The sequence below is a fragment of the Heteronotia binoei genome, chromosome 7, assembly GCF_032191835.1.
Source record: "Heteronotia binoei isolate CCM8104 ecotype False Entrance Well chromosome 7, APGP_CSIRO_Hbin_v1, whole genome shotgun sequence".
Classification (NCBI taxonomy): Eukaryota; Metazoa; Chordata; class Lepidosauria; order Squamata; family Gekkonidae; genus Heteronotia; species Heteronotia binoei.
The window spans coordinates 3,415,087-3,429,761 of NC_083229.1; positions in this window are offsets into that span (position 1 = coordinate 3,415,087).

The following is a 14,675-nucleotide window of genomic DNA, read 5'->3' on the forward strand; positions in this document are numbered from 1 at the left end:
GGAGAACCGGGTTTGATTCCCCACTCCTCCACTTGCAGCTGCTGGAATGGCCTTGGGTCAGCCATAGCTCTCTTATCTGGGAGAACCAGGTTTGATTCCCCACTCCTCCACTTGCAGCTGCTGGAATGGCCTTGGGTCAGCCATAGCTCTCTTATCTGGGAGAACCAGGTTTGATTCCCCACTCCTCCACTTACAGCTTCTGGAATGGCCTTGGGTCAGCCATAGCTCTTGCAAGAATTGTCCTTGAAAGGGCTGCTGCTGTGAGAGCCCTCTCAGCCCCACCCACCTGTCTGTTGTGGACAAAGGATATGTAAGAGATTGTAAGCCGCTACGAGTCTCTGATTCAGAGAGGGGGGGTATAGATCTTCAGTCTTCTTCCTCCCCACCTACCTTGTCCATTGAATAGTAGGTGCAGCTGCATAACAATCCCTGGATTAGGAGAGCGGGCAGCCAGCCAGCCACCAGGGGCTTTGCCACGCCCCCCAGCAGCCCTCATTAACCCCTGGAGAAGCCCGTGCCACCCTTTCTCCACTTCTTATGTGATTTTGGGTGGGGGGTGGCTTGCTGGCCTTTGGACTGTGGCCAAGGAGAGCCCCAGGAGAGTGAGGCCTGCTTGGGCTGGCTGGATCTCTAGCCAGCCCAAGCAGGCCTCACTCTCCCTGGGCTCTCCGTTCTTGCATCGGGTTGCTTTTGGCTGCTGGGGGGAGGTGGCATATGCTAATGAGTTATGCTAATGAGCTCCACCACCTATTTTTCTACAAAACAACCCCCGCTTGCGGTCATTGAAGTCCAGTCTGGCTTAGTTCTTTGGGCTTGGACTTCTCTCAGTTCTCTGGGGGCAAAACGTACGTTGCTTGGCTTTTCACACACAGCAGTCACAGTGGAACCCTAAACAGCAGGACACGCCGAAGGTCATCTCTGAATTGTGAGACTGCGGCATTTATTTTTAATAAGCCCTTAAAACAAAATGCTTGTCACTCATCCCACTGCCGTTGTGCTCGTTTGGTTAAAGCATAGTGACAGACAGGGCTTTTTTTGAGCAGGAACGCACAGGAGCATCGTTCCAGCTGGCTTGGCGGCTGGGGGTGTGGCCTAATATGCAAATGAGTTCTTGCTGGGCTTTTTATTCAAAAAGGCCCCATGGGGAACAATGGTGGTGAAAGGGTGTGTGGCCTAATATGTAAATGACTTCCTGCCACACTTCAAAAAGGCCCTGTTTTTCTAAAAAAACAGGCCCTGTTTTTCTAAAAAAACAATTGTGGTGAAAGGGGTGTGGCCTAATATGCAATGAGTTCCTGCTGGGCTTTTTATTCAAAAAGGCCCCATGGGGAACAATGGTGGTGAAAGGGTGTGTGGCCTAATATGTAAATGACTTCCTGCCACACTTCAAAAAGGCCCTGTGGGGAACAATAGTGGTGAAAGGGGTGTGGCCTAATATGTAAATAAGTTCATGCTGGGCTTTTTCTTACCCAAAATCCCTACACTAAACAATGGTGATGAGAGGGGTGTGGCCTAATATGCAAATGAGTTTCTGCTGGGCTTTCCCCCCCTCAAAAAAGGCCCTGTGGGAAACAATGGTGGTGAAAGGGGCTGTGGCCTAATATGCAAATAAGTTCCTACTGGGACTGTTATACAAAAACACTGCGAAGAAATGCCGGTGAAAGGGGTGTGGCCTAATATGCAAATGAGTTCCTGATGGGCCTGCTCTACAGCATGGAGCAATGGTGATGAAAGGGGTGTGGTCTAATATGCAAATGAACTCCTGCTGGGCTTTTCCTACCCAAAAATATTTGTGCAAAACAATGGCGATGAAAGGGGTGTGGCCTAATGTGCAAATGAACTCCTGCTGGGCTTTTTCTACCCCAAACCCCCTGCATGAAACAATTGTGATGAAGGGGTGTGGCCTAATATGCAAATGAGTACCTACTGGACTTTTTCTACCAAAAAAGCCCTGGTGACAGAAATGTGGAGCAGGTGGCTTCAGTGATCCAGGGGGTTGAATCCAGCCCTCGTGGTTCCCTATGAGCAAAAGGGTCTGGGAGTCTAGGAGAAAGCAAGACAGTTAGAAAAGGGGCCTGAGAGATTCCTGCCTGGCCTTCCTCCCTCCTTCAGTAGCTGAGCTCAGATCCCCGGAGCACCTCTTCAGCTCTAACTGGGAACAACCTCTTATCTTTAACATCTCCAGAAATTCCATGTCTCTGGCTGCCAGGGGAACAGAACCCAAACTTTAGCAAAAGGTAACTTGCGCCAAACAGGTTGATCTGCATAAGAAGCAGAGGCCATTTCATAGAGAAAGAGGTGTCGGAGCTTATTAGCGTGACTAATTTCAGAACTCATTTGCATATGCCACACACCCCTGACATCACCACATAGGCTGCCCGTCCCCTGCCCAAGAGATGCCCGCCTTGCCTCTACCAGGGCCAGGTCCTTTTCGGTCCTGGCCCCAACTGCCCTGCTATACCATCTTCCCTGCAGGACCATTCTGTTGTCCTGAAGATTGTAATTGGTTTTATTGTTATGCTGTTGTGATTTTACTGTGATGTTATTTATGACGTACTCTGCTCTGGGGGAATGGGCGGAATATAAATAAACAAATAACAACAACAACAACAATAATGATGATGATGATGATGATGATGATGATGATAATAATAATAATAATAATAATAATAATAATAATAATAATAATAATAATAATAATAAAGTTTACTAAATTATATCAGCTCACCATCTACTTTAAAGTGTTGCTGTTGTTCAGTCACACAGTCGAGTCCGACTCTTTGCAACTCCATGGGCAAAGTCACGCCAGGCCCTCCTGTCTTCCACCATCCTCCAAAGTCTGCTCAAATTTGTGTTTGTTACATTAGTAACGCTGTCCAGTACATCTCCTCTTTTGCCGCCCCCTTCTTCTTTGGCCTTCTGTCTTTCCCAGCATCAGGGTCTTCTCCAGGGAGTGCTCCCTTCTGATTGGGTGGCCAAAGTCTTTGAGCTTCAGCTTCAGCATCTGACCTTCCAGGGAACAGTCTGGGTTGATTTCTTGAATTATAATTAACATAAGGACATAAGAACATAAGAGAAGCCATGTTGGATCAGGCCAATGGCCCATCCAGGCCAACACTCTGTGTCACACATAAGAACCTAAGAGAAGCCATGTTGGATCAGGCCAATGGCCCATCCAGTCCAACACTCTGTGTCACACAGTGGCCCAAAAAAATTATACACACACACACACACACACACATATATATATACACTGTGGCTAATAGCCACTGATGGACCTCTGCTCCATATTTTTATCTAACCCCCTCTTGAAGCTGTCTATGCTTGTAGCCGCCACCACCTCCTGTGGCAGTGAATTCCACGTGTTAATCACCTTTTGGGTGAAGAAGTACTTCCTTTTATCCCTTTTAACCTGACTGCTCAGCAATTTCATTGAATGCCCATGAGTTCTTGTATTGTGAGAAAGGGAGAAAAGTACTTCCTTCTCTACTTTCTCCATCCCATGCATTATCTTGTAAACTTATATCATTGTCATAATAAAAACCTTATCCCATCATACTTTTAAAATGACTTTCTCCTATGTCGTCACAGTGGCATGTTGAAGATTTCCATCTCTCTGCTTTATATGTTTTGGTTACTTTCCCATTTTTTGTGGGGGGAAATATTAGAAAGTCCATCAAATGTTAGAAAGTTCAGCAAAGTTCAGCAAAATCCTCACAGGGGGGTTGAACAATGGAGCCCAGAAGTAAGTATTTGGGGGGGGTGGGATAAGAAAGAAAGAGCACAATAAAATTTAGAGGTTCCAGAGTTCCTGTGAGCTCCTGCCCAAAAGGGGACTTGATAGGAAGAGTGTGAGCTTGTGAAACCATAAGCTGGACATTGTTGTAGCACCCGGTCTACATCCCCTTGTCGGAGAGGGTTACAGAAAGGCTGCCGGCAAATGAAAGTGACTTCCCCCCAGCTGTTCCCAGATGTGCGTTGCAGCTGTTCAGGGGTGACGCGTGTGTGAAGAGCGGTCCCTGGTGAAGCATTTTTAATGGGGTTGCCTGGCTGTTTACCATCCGCTGAAAACATTTTTGCAAATCCCACCTGGGCTGTCGCAGCCCGTGCTCACTCCGTAGATTATGAGCCCGGCACGCTTCAGCTGACATGAATCTTGAACCCAGAGGACGGGAAGCAGCAAAGGCACAGCGCTTTTCCCCAGTGGACAAGGGTAGAGACAGACCTTGTGTAGTTCCATTTGCCACCAACCTTCCGCCTCCCCCCCCTTCCCCCCTCCCCCCCGCCGTGCTTGCTGCTGCCCTTGGAATGGTCCCGCACACCTGCAAGGGAGAAAAGGCAGTGTAAGGATTTCAGGCACCTTTGCGCTCAAAAGAAAGGACAGGACATCTTTTAAAAAGAACTCCAAACAGTAAGCCTGGGAAAAGTGCAGGCATGGAGTGATGCAATGCGCAGCAGCCAAGAAGGTCCGAGCGCCTGCTCCGGCTGCAACGCCACTGAGGATGTTCTCCGCAGCTGAGAACGAAACGTCTGGAAGGAAAACTTTCTTCAGTAGAACACGGCGCTTGAGCCCGAAAGATTCTACAAACCCTAACGAGCTGTGTTTCTCGAAAGCTTATGCGACAACAAAATGTGTTGGCCTTAAAGCTGCTACCAGACTCTACTAGTCAACAGAGATCTGTTATCTTTATCCATTCACTGTCCAGTTGACCAAGACTGGTCCTGCATAGGATCACCTGGGTGCGCATGATTGCCAGTTTGCATGCGGCCAACATGTATTTTACAGCTTTGGCGCACACAAATGCATACACTCAAACATTCAGGTTTCGTATAGAACAGGGGTGGCCAACGGTAGCTCTCCAGATGTTTTGCCTACAACTCCCATCAGCCCCAGCCAGCATTGCCAATGGCTGGGGCTGATGGGAGTTGTAGGCAAAAAACATCTGGAAAGCTACCGTTGGCCACCCCTGGTACAGAAGAAGACATTGGATTTGTATCCTGCCCTCTACTGACTCTCAGAGCGGCTCACAATCTCCTTTACCTTCCTCCTTCACAACAGACACCCTGTGAGGTGGGTGGGGCTGAGAGAGCTCTGACAGAAGCTACCCTTTTCGGGGGCAACTCTGTGAGAGCCATTGCTGATCCAAGGCCATTCCAACAGCTGCAAGTGGAGGAGTGGGGAATCTAACCCGGTTCTCCCAGATAAGAGAGCTCTGGCTGATCCAAGGCCATTCCAACAGCTGCAAGTGGAGGAGTGGGGAATCAAACCCGGTTCTCCCAGATAAGCGTTCGCACACTTAACCACTACACCAATCCTGCAGGGATGTGATGCCAAAAAGCCCTCCTTCCAAAGCAGCCAGTTTCTCCAGGGGAACTCGCTTCTGCCATCTGGAGATCGGTAGTAATTCTGGGGGTTCTCCAGGTCCTAACAGTCAGCCTGCTGCAACACTTCCTGCTGAGCCTCCTTGACATGGGAGCCGCTGCATGCAGTCGAACATATGAAGATGAACATACGAAGCTGCCTCATACTGAATCAGACCTTTGGTCCATCAAAGAAGTATTGTCTACTCAGACTGGCAGAGGCTCTCCAGGGTCTCAAGCTGAGGTTTTTTCACGCCTACTTGCCTGGATCCTTTTTAGTTGAAGGTGCCGGGGATTGAACCTGGGACCTTCTGCTTACCAAGCAGATGCTCTACCACTGAGCCACCGTCCTTCCCCTAATAACAGAACACAGGAAGCTGCCTTCTACTGAATCAGACCCTCTTTGGTCCATCAAAGTCAGTCTTGTCTCCTCAGACTGGCAGCGGCTCTCCAGGGTCTCCAGCTGATGTTCTTCACATCTATTTGCCTGGACCCTTTTTAGTCGAAGATGCCGGGGACTGAACCTGGGACATTCTGCTTACCAAGCAGATGCTCTACCACTGAGCCACCATCCCTCCTCATGAACATATGAAGCTGCCTTCTACTGAATCAGACCCTCGGTCCATCCAAGTCAGTCTTGTCTACTCAGACTGGCAGCGGCTCTCCAGGGTCTCAAGCTGAGATTTTTTCACGGCTATTTGCCTGGACCTTTTTTAGTTGGAGATGCCGGGGATTGAACTTGGGACCTTCCGCTTACCAAGCAGATGCTCTACCACTGAGCCACCATCCCTCCAGTTTATGTTTGCATTTATGAAGTGAGATGTTCCCGAGTCACCAGGAATGTATTCCATCCTGATATCTCTGTGGAATGGGTGTATTTTCAGACTGACACCTGCTGCGGTTGCCATTCTCATTTGCCTTGCGAAGTTCAGAGCCTCCTCCCACCCCATGTCCCTTCACTGCCAACATTTAAGGAGCATTGGAGGAGGGACAATGGCTCAGTGGTAGAGCATCTGCTTGGTAAGCAGGAGATCTCAGGTTCAATCCCCAGCATCTCCAACTAAAAAGGGTCCAGGCAAGGAGGCATGAAAAACCTCAGCTGGAAACCCTGGAGAGCCTCTGCCAGTCTGAGTAGACAATACTGACTTGGATGGACCTTCAGTAGAAGGCAGCTTCTTATGTTCAATAGGCAGTTGTGTGCTTCTGCATACTCCTAGCAAGCGCTGTTCAGGCGGTGTTCTTAACCACCACATGGGAGGTGCTGAATCCTTTTCCCCATACTACTCCCCCACCCCAGCTGCTTCCTTCCAGTACTGTAACAGCAAGATTCGAATCCAGGAGCACCTTAACGACCAACAAGATTTTGGAGCGGAGGAGCATCCCCCCATCCGTCAGCTTTTGACAAGAAGAAGACTGCAGATTTATACCTTGTTCTTCTCTCTCAGAGACTCAGAGTGGCTTACAATCGCCTATAACTTCTTCCCCCACAACAGACACCGTGGGAGGTGGGTGGAGCTGAGAAAGCTCTCCCAGAAGCTGCCCTTTCAAAGACAACTCCTACCAGCTCTAGGGCTGACCCAGGGCCATTCCAGCAGGTTCAAGTGGAGGTGTGGGGAATCAAACCCGGTTCTCCCAGATAAGAGAGCTCTGGCTGACCCAAGGCCATTCCAGCAGCTGCAAGTGGAGGAGTGGGGAATCAAACGCAGTTCTCCCAGATAAGAGTCCGCGTACTTAAGTAGTACACCAAACTGGCTCTCTAGTTAGAAGAAGAAGTTTAAGTTTTTTAGATTGATATCCTGCCCACCCCTCCGGAACAGGCTCAGGTCGGCTCACAACCAGTGAAATCAGAACAGCATAAATTAAAATAAACAATTAAAACAGTTAAAACAATCTGGTGCTACTGTCAATTGACAATATTACATTTCGGATGACAACATTACATTTCAGATGGCATTCAGTATATAAGATGTCATTCTCTACTCCCATATCAGTCATTCCAGACGACGACGAAGAAGAAGAAGATGAAGAAGAAGAAGAAGAAGAAGAAGAAGAAGAAGAAGAAGAAGAAGAAGAAGAAGAAGAAGAAGAAGAAGAAGAAGAAGAAGAAGAAGAAGAAGAAGAAGAAGAAGAGGAGGAGGAGGAAGTGGCCTCTTGCCTAGCATCTTCTGTTTCCAGTTTAAACATCTTTTCACCAAGTCACAGACAGATCTTGGAAAATCTCACAGTCTGACTTGGTATTAATCTTGTTTTAACTGAGCTATTTGAGTTACTGCTCTTCTCATATTTCTATGGTCTTTTACATTTTTATTGCCTTTTAAACTGCTTGGGGTGTTCTTCTGAGCCCTTGACAAGTTGGACAAGCGACCAAGGAGTGGAATAAATAAACAGATATCAAAACACATCATTTGGAGATGCCCTCCTAATCCAGAAACAGGTTCTGAAGGCAGATTTGGGGAGGATATACATGATTTTGGGGTCTCTTGGTCCCTGTCCCATGCTCTGTCAAGAGTCAGTGTGGTGTAGGGGTTAAAAGTGGCAGACTCTAATCTGGGGAGAACCGGGTTTGATTCTCCGCTCCTCCACATGCAGCCAGCTCGGTGACCTTGAACCAGTCACAGTTGTTGAAAGAGCAGTTATCTCAGATCCACCCCAAAATACCCAGATATTTCTTGAATTGGACTTGGTATCTCCAGCCAGAAGAGCAGCCTGGCTCTGAATCCATTTAAAAACCCTCTCTGGCCACACAGTGAGAGCAGCCGGGGTCATATGTAAAGTTCTTGGCACTCCGGCCTAAACCATGCTGCCTCCCCCCATTATAACATTTGCTCCATGGAACTTCTCCTACCGGTGGTGGGGATTTACTGTCATAATTAATAGGTTATGATTAGGTCAATAACTTTCATCAACCCAGCCAGGAGAGAACCTATTAATGAGACTGTAAAACCAACATAAACTGCGCGATGGAGATAGGAGGGTGAATTTACAACTTCCCAGAAACCCTCATAACTAACGCGACAATTTACAGGAAGTAAAATGAACCAAGTTCCCCCATAAAACACAACCAAAATTATGCCCCCGTATCCAAACAAGACAAATTAAAAATGTTTCCGTGAGTTCTTCAACCTGAAGGGCTGGGGCTTAATGGACTGTGGAGGGGGAAGACGGAGCCAGCGGAGTGCATGTGTGTGTGTGTGTGTCTCTGTGTGAGAGAAAATTATTCATTTGCTTATTTCATTTATACCTTGCCATTCTCCCCAGAGCAAAGCAGCTTACATCCTCCTCCTCTTATCCAGTCACGTGAGGTTGGTCACAACAGTTCTGTGAGGTTTTGGCCACTGTGTGACACAGAGTGTTGGACTAGATGGGCTATTGGCCTGATCCAACATGGCTTCTCTTGTGTTCTTATGTTGGGCCTAGAAGGTGTGACCAATCCCCAGTTGGGTGATCAAAGCCACCAAGTAATACACCGTTGAAAAAATATATTATAATGATTGTGTACAACACATAATAGACAATACAATAATGAACATAAGAACATAAGAGAAGCCATGTTGGATCAGGCCAATGGCCCACCCAGTGCAACACTTTGTGTCACATAAGAAAAGCCCTGTTGGATCAGGCCAGTGGCCCATCCAGTCCAACACTTTGTGTCACATAAGAGAAGCCCTGTTGTATCAGGCCAATGGCCCATCCAGTCCAACACTCTGTGTCACATAAGAGAAGCCCTGTTGGATCAGGCCAGTGGCCCATCCAGTCCAACACTCTGTGTCACACAGTGGCCAATATATTCTGTCTTTTCAAGGAATGGAGATTCTGCCGGGCTGTTGGAGGCTTTTAGTGTCCTGCGTTTTTACTGGTCAGTTCTGGAATATAAAAGTAAATTACTGCCAGTGAAAAGATACCATCGCATACCTTAAATGTAAATTATGACACTTATAAAAACTTTATTGCATATGTAAAAGTAAATTATTGTCCAGAGGAGATGGATTTTGGCATATTTTTTCATGTACCCGCCCTATCATTACTTCCTGAACACTTTTAATCTCTCATTTCCAACATGTTGAAATTAGGCGAAAGGTAGCGTTCCCTCTTCTTTAAGGCTTTAAAAATAAATTAATGCCACACTCAAATACTGCGGCTGCCTTTAGTTCCTCTGCGGCTAGTGAGTGCCGACCATTTCCCAAGATCACTTCTCTAGGCCCCACCCACTGGGCAGCACAAGCCCCACTGGGCTTGTGGAGGGGACAGATGGATAAGGGGCTTTTTTTAGGTAAGTCTCTAGCCCTTTCGTAGAGATATGCTTTCCCCCTTATATCTCTGCAATGAAAGGGGCTAGTTTTGGTTAAGTGCATGGACTCTTATATGGGAGAACTGGGTTTGATTCCCCCCTCCTCCGTATGCTGGGTGACCTTGGGCCATTCACATTTCTTGAAAGCGCTGGTCTCTCAAGAGCAGCTCTCTCAGCACCATCTGTTACTGGAAACGCTGGGGTCTGCTCTTTTTGATTAAGAACATAAGAGAAGCCATGTTGAATCAGGCCAATGGCCCATCCAGTCCAACACTCTGTGTCACACAGTGGCCAATACACACACGCACACAAACACACACACACACACTGTGGCCAATAGCCACTGATGGACCTCTGCTCCATATTTTTATCCAATCCCGTCTTGAAGCTGGCTATGCTTGTAGCCGCCACCACCTCCTGTGGCAGTGAATTCCACGCGTTAATCACCTTTTGGGTGAAGGACTTTCTTTTATCCGTTTTAACCTGACTGCTCAGCAATTTCATTGAATGCCCAAGAATTCTTGTATTGTGATAAAGGGAGAAAAGGACTTCTTTCTCTACTTTCTCCATCCCATGCAGAATCTTGTAAACCTCTATCATGTCACCCCACAGTTGACGTTTCTCCAAGCTAAAGAGCCCCAAGCGTTTTAGCCCTTCTTTATAGGGAAAGTGTTCCAAACCTTTAATCATTCTAGTTGCCCTTTTCTGGACTTTTTCCAATGTTATAATATCCTTTTTGAGGTGCGGTGACCAGAATTGCACCCAGTACGCCAAATGAGACCACACCATATGGAGCAGAGGTCCATAAGTGGCTATTAGCCACAGTGTGTGTGTATATATAAAATTTTTTGCCACTGTGTGACACAGAGTGTTGGACTGGATGGGCCGTAGGCCTGATCCAACATGGCTTCTCTTATGTTCTTATGTTCTTATCAATTTATACAGGGGCATTATGATACTGGTTGATTTGTTTTCAATTCCCTTCCTAATAATTCCCATCGTGGCGTTGGCCTTTTTTATTGCAATCGCACACTGTCTTGACATTTTCAGTGAGTTATCTACCACGACCCCAAGATCTCTCTCTTGGTCAGTCTCTGCCAGTTCACACCCTATCAACTTGTATTTGTAGCTGGGATCCTTGGCCCCAATGTACATTATTTTCCACTTGGCCACATTGAACCTCATCTGCTACATTGACGCCCACTCACCCAGCCTCAACAGATCCCTTTGGAGTTCCTCACAATCCTCTCTGGTTCTCACCACCCTGAACAATTTAGTGTCATCTGCAAACTTGGCCACTTCACTGCTTACTCTCAACTCCAGATCATTAATGAACAAGTTAAAGAGCATGGGACCCAGTACTGAGGCCTGCGGCACCCCACTGCTTACCGTCTTCCACTGCGAAGACTGCCTATTTATACTCACTCTCTGCTTCCTATCAATTAGCCAGTTTTTGATTCACAAGAGGACCTGTCCTTTTACGCCATGACTCTCGAGCTTACTAAGGAGCCTTTGATGAGGAACTTTATCAAAAAAATTAGGGGAATTAGCCAGCGGTAGACCTAGGGAGAGCTATTTTTGGAGCAGGGAACTTCCCGCCAATAACATGAAGGTTCAGTATCAGAAGGAAGACTCCAGAGTTAAAATGTTTTAAATAGTTTACTTAGAAAAATATGTAGAAAATACAATCCCACATAAAGCTATCAAAATATACACGTAATCAAGAGGCTAAGGAAATCAGGGGGGAGGAATAGAGATTTTTAGGAATGATGTTTCTGATATTGGGGTGACGTCGCTTTCACGTTCTCACAGCAGACTTTTTACGGGGTGGTTTGCCATTGCCTTCCCCAGTCATCTATGCTTTCCCCCAGCAAGCTGGGGACTCATTTGACCGACCTCGGAAGGATGGACGGCTGAGTCAACCTCGAGCTGGCTCCCTGAAAACCCAGCTTCCGCCGGGGATCGAACTCAGGTCGTGAGCAGAGCTTAGGACTGCAGGACTGCAGCTTTAACACTCTGCGCCACGCCATGATTACAGAGGTGATTATTTGCTTATCTAGGTGTGGTCCAGGGATCCATGAAGCAGGGGATATGAATATGGAAGTGACCCAAACAGTGTTTGGGGGTGCAGACATCTACTTCCATGGGTGCCTGTTGTGCAGAGAGGAAGTGGAAGGAGATTTGTAAGCCACTCTGAGACTCCTTCGGGTAGTGAAGGGTGGGGTATAAATCCAGTCTCCTCCTCCTTCTCTTCCTCTTCCTTCATGCTTGTGGGAGCCCTGAGACCCACTATTTAAAAAGTGGAAGCTGGAAATTCAGACAACTGAAGATGTAGCAGGTTATAATAATTTTCAAAAAGACTACACAAAAGTGGCAGCCACGGGGACAGATCTGGAAAAAATGGCTGCCATGTGGGTGGGACCAAGAAATCCAAACTTAACCACCCGCCTGGCACTCTGGGAGTAGCACAATTTTGTTGCACACCAAGAAACAATGTCACTTCTGGCACAAAACTGGGAATAGGACGTTCTAGGATTCACCCCAAACTCTATGATTAATCCAAGAGCGCTGGCATGACGCAATGATGTCACTTCCAGTTTTGCCCTGGAAGTGACATTGCACATTAGTACACCATAGGGTTTCCAACCCCCCCCCCGCCCTGCCGGGGGACCCCTGGATTAGGAGCCTTCCCCCCCGATCTCCAAGAATGTGGAAGCGGGAGGGGTGGGTGGGGGAAACGGCGCGGCCTCCCTTCGCGAGGTGCATGCTGGGACTCGTAGTCATTGCATCCTCTCCGGCTGCTACAGGCGTCTCCTCGGGGAGTCTGGCCGGCGGAGGGGGGGGAGCTCCGCCCCCAGAGGACCATGTGCGTTTCTACCTCCGGAGGCTTCAGTCGCTGATTGAAAGGCTTCCTCTTGGGATGGGGTGTCTGTGTTACTTTGAAAAAGTTGGCAGCAACTTGTGAGTAGAGAGGCCGATCCCCCTTCAGTGCTGCCAGAAATGGGGGGGGGGGGGAAGTCTTCTGAGTACTTCATTATTCTCTATGTGGAGATCGATTCTCATAGGGTATAATGGGGAATTGATCTGGAGGTTTTGAGGGATCTGGGGGCGCTGTTTTTTGAGGTAGAGGCACCAAATTTTCAGTATAGTATCTAGTGACTCTTTCCAAAGTATCCGCCAAGTTTCAAAATGATTGGACCATGGGGTCCAATTCTATGAGCCCCAAAAGAAGGTGCCCCTATTCTTCATTATTTCCTATGGAAGGAAGACATTTTAAAAGGTGTGCAGTCCCTTTAAATGTGATGGCCAGAACTCCCTTGGAGTTCAATTATGCTTGTCACACCCTTGCTGTTGGCTCCGCCCCGATGTCTCCTGGCTCCACCCGCAAAGTCCCCAGATATTTCTTGAATTGGACTTGGGAACCCTAGTACACCACCAAAGAGCCCCCTTCAATTTCCATCCTGCCAACCTATCAAGGGTTGTGGGTGGGGGGAAGGGGGTCTGAGCTCGAGGGACCCACTCCTCAGTATCAACTTGGGGCAAATAACCAGAGTGGACTTGGCCAGAATGTAAGCTTGAGCCTTGCGTTGGATTACAGGCCCGAAACAAGCTAAGGAGGGGCAGGACAAGCTAACTTGAGTTTAGGATGATAGGACCTGCCCATTTAGCCTCCCCAACAACAACTGCATGCATCTAGGGTTCCCTCAAATTGCTAGAGCATCCCTGCGCGAAACCATAGAGTTCCCTATGAATTCCTAGAGCGTTCCCGTGCGATGTGCCAGGTTTCAGCGGATTCACCTCCAACGCTCCAATTCGGGTCGCCAAGCTCCAGGTGGGCGAAGCCAGCGTCAACAGAAGAGAGCCAAAACAGCTGTGCATGTGAACGGCACACGAGCTTGTGCCGGAGAGAGGTCGAGTTGAAAATGTTGTGCGTCGGAATGCGATTATTCTAGATGCCAGGAGGCAGCCGTGTTGGTCTGAAGCAATAGAACAAAGCAGTGGACAAGTGCACCTTTAAGACCAACTAAGTTTTATTCAGAATGTAAGTGTCATGGGTGCTGGGGACTCTGCAGAGGGAGCGGAGCCTGCAGAGGAAACTGTGCCCCTGCCACCTGCACCAGTGCCCCTGCCCCCTGCGGGAGAAGACCCAAGCCCCCCTGCCTCGCCCTCTCGGGTGGCTCGTGTGCGTGACCGCCTTCGTCAGGACCTCAGGGATCGGAGGAGGGCGGCATGCTCACAAGCAAGACGCTCCCTGAGCCCTGAGTTTTGAAAGGATTCTGGCCCTTCTAAGGGCAAGGATGCTTGAGTTGTAGCAGGATCCTGGCTGCCTCTCTGAGCCAGCAATTAGCCCAAATGGGCAACATCCAGCAGAGGGCTATATAGCTGTGGGCTTTGGGAGGAGGCTTTGTGGAAGCAACTAGTCATCTATCTGACGTTCTAGCAGCCACTCCGGTTTTGACTTTGGCTTTTGGACTCCCTGACTTCGGCTCTTGACTTCTGGACTCCCTGACTTCGGCTTCTGAACCTCTGACCTGTGTTACCTGGACGGTGATTCGGATTTGGTGCCTCGGACCCTCTTGCCTACCGGCTACAGACCTCGGCCTGCCCCTGGACTTTGCCTGACCCAGCCCCAGCCGTGACAGTAAGCTTTCGTATGCTCTTAAGCAGACTTCATCAGACAAGTGGGAATGGGAATAAAGAAATTCTTAATATAAGTGGTCAGTGTGGAATCATGGGGAGGGATGGTGGCTCAGTGGTAGAGCATCTGCTTGGGAAGCAGAAGGTCCCAGGTTCAATCCTCGGCATCTGCAACTAAAAAGGGTCCAGGCAAATAGGCGTGAAGAACCTCAGCTTGAGAGCCATGAATGGGGCTGTGGCTCCGTGGCAGGGCACCTGTTTGGTAAGCAGAAGGTCCCAGGTTCAGTCCCCAGCATCTCCAACTAAAAAGGGTCGAGGCAAGTAGGTGTGAAAAACCTCAGCTTGAGACCCTGGAGAGCCATGAATGGGACAGTGGCTCAGTGGTAGA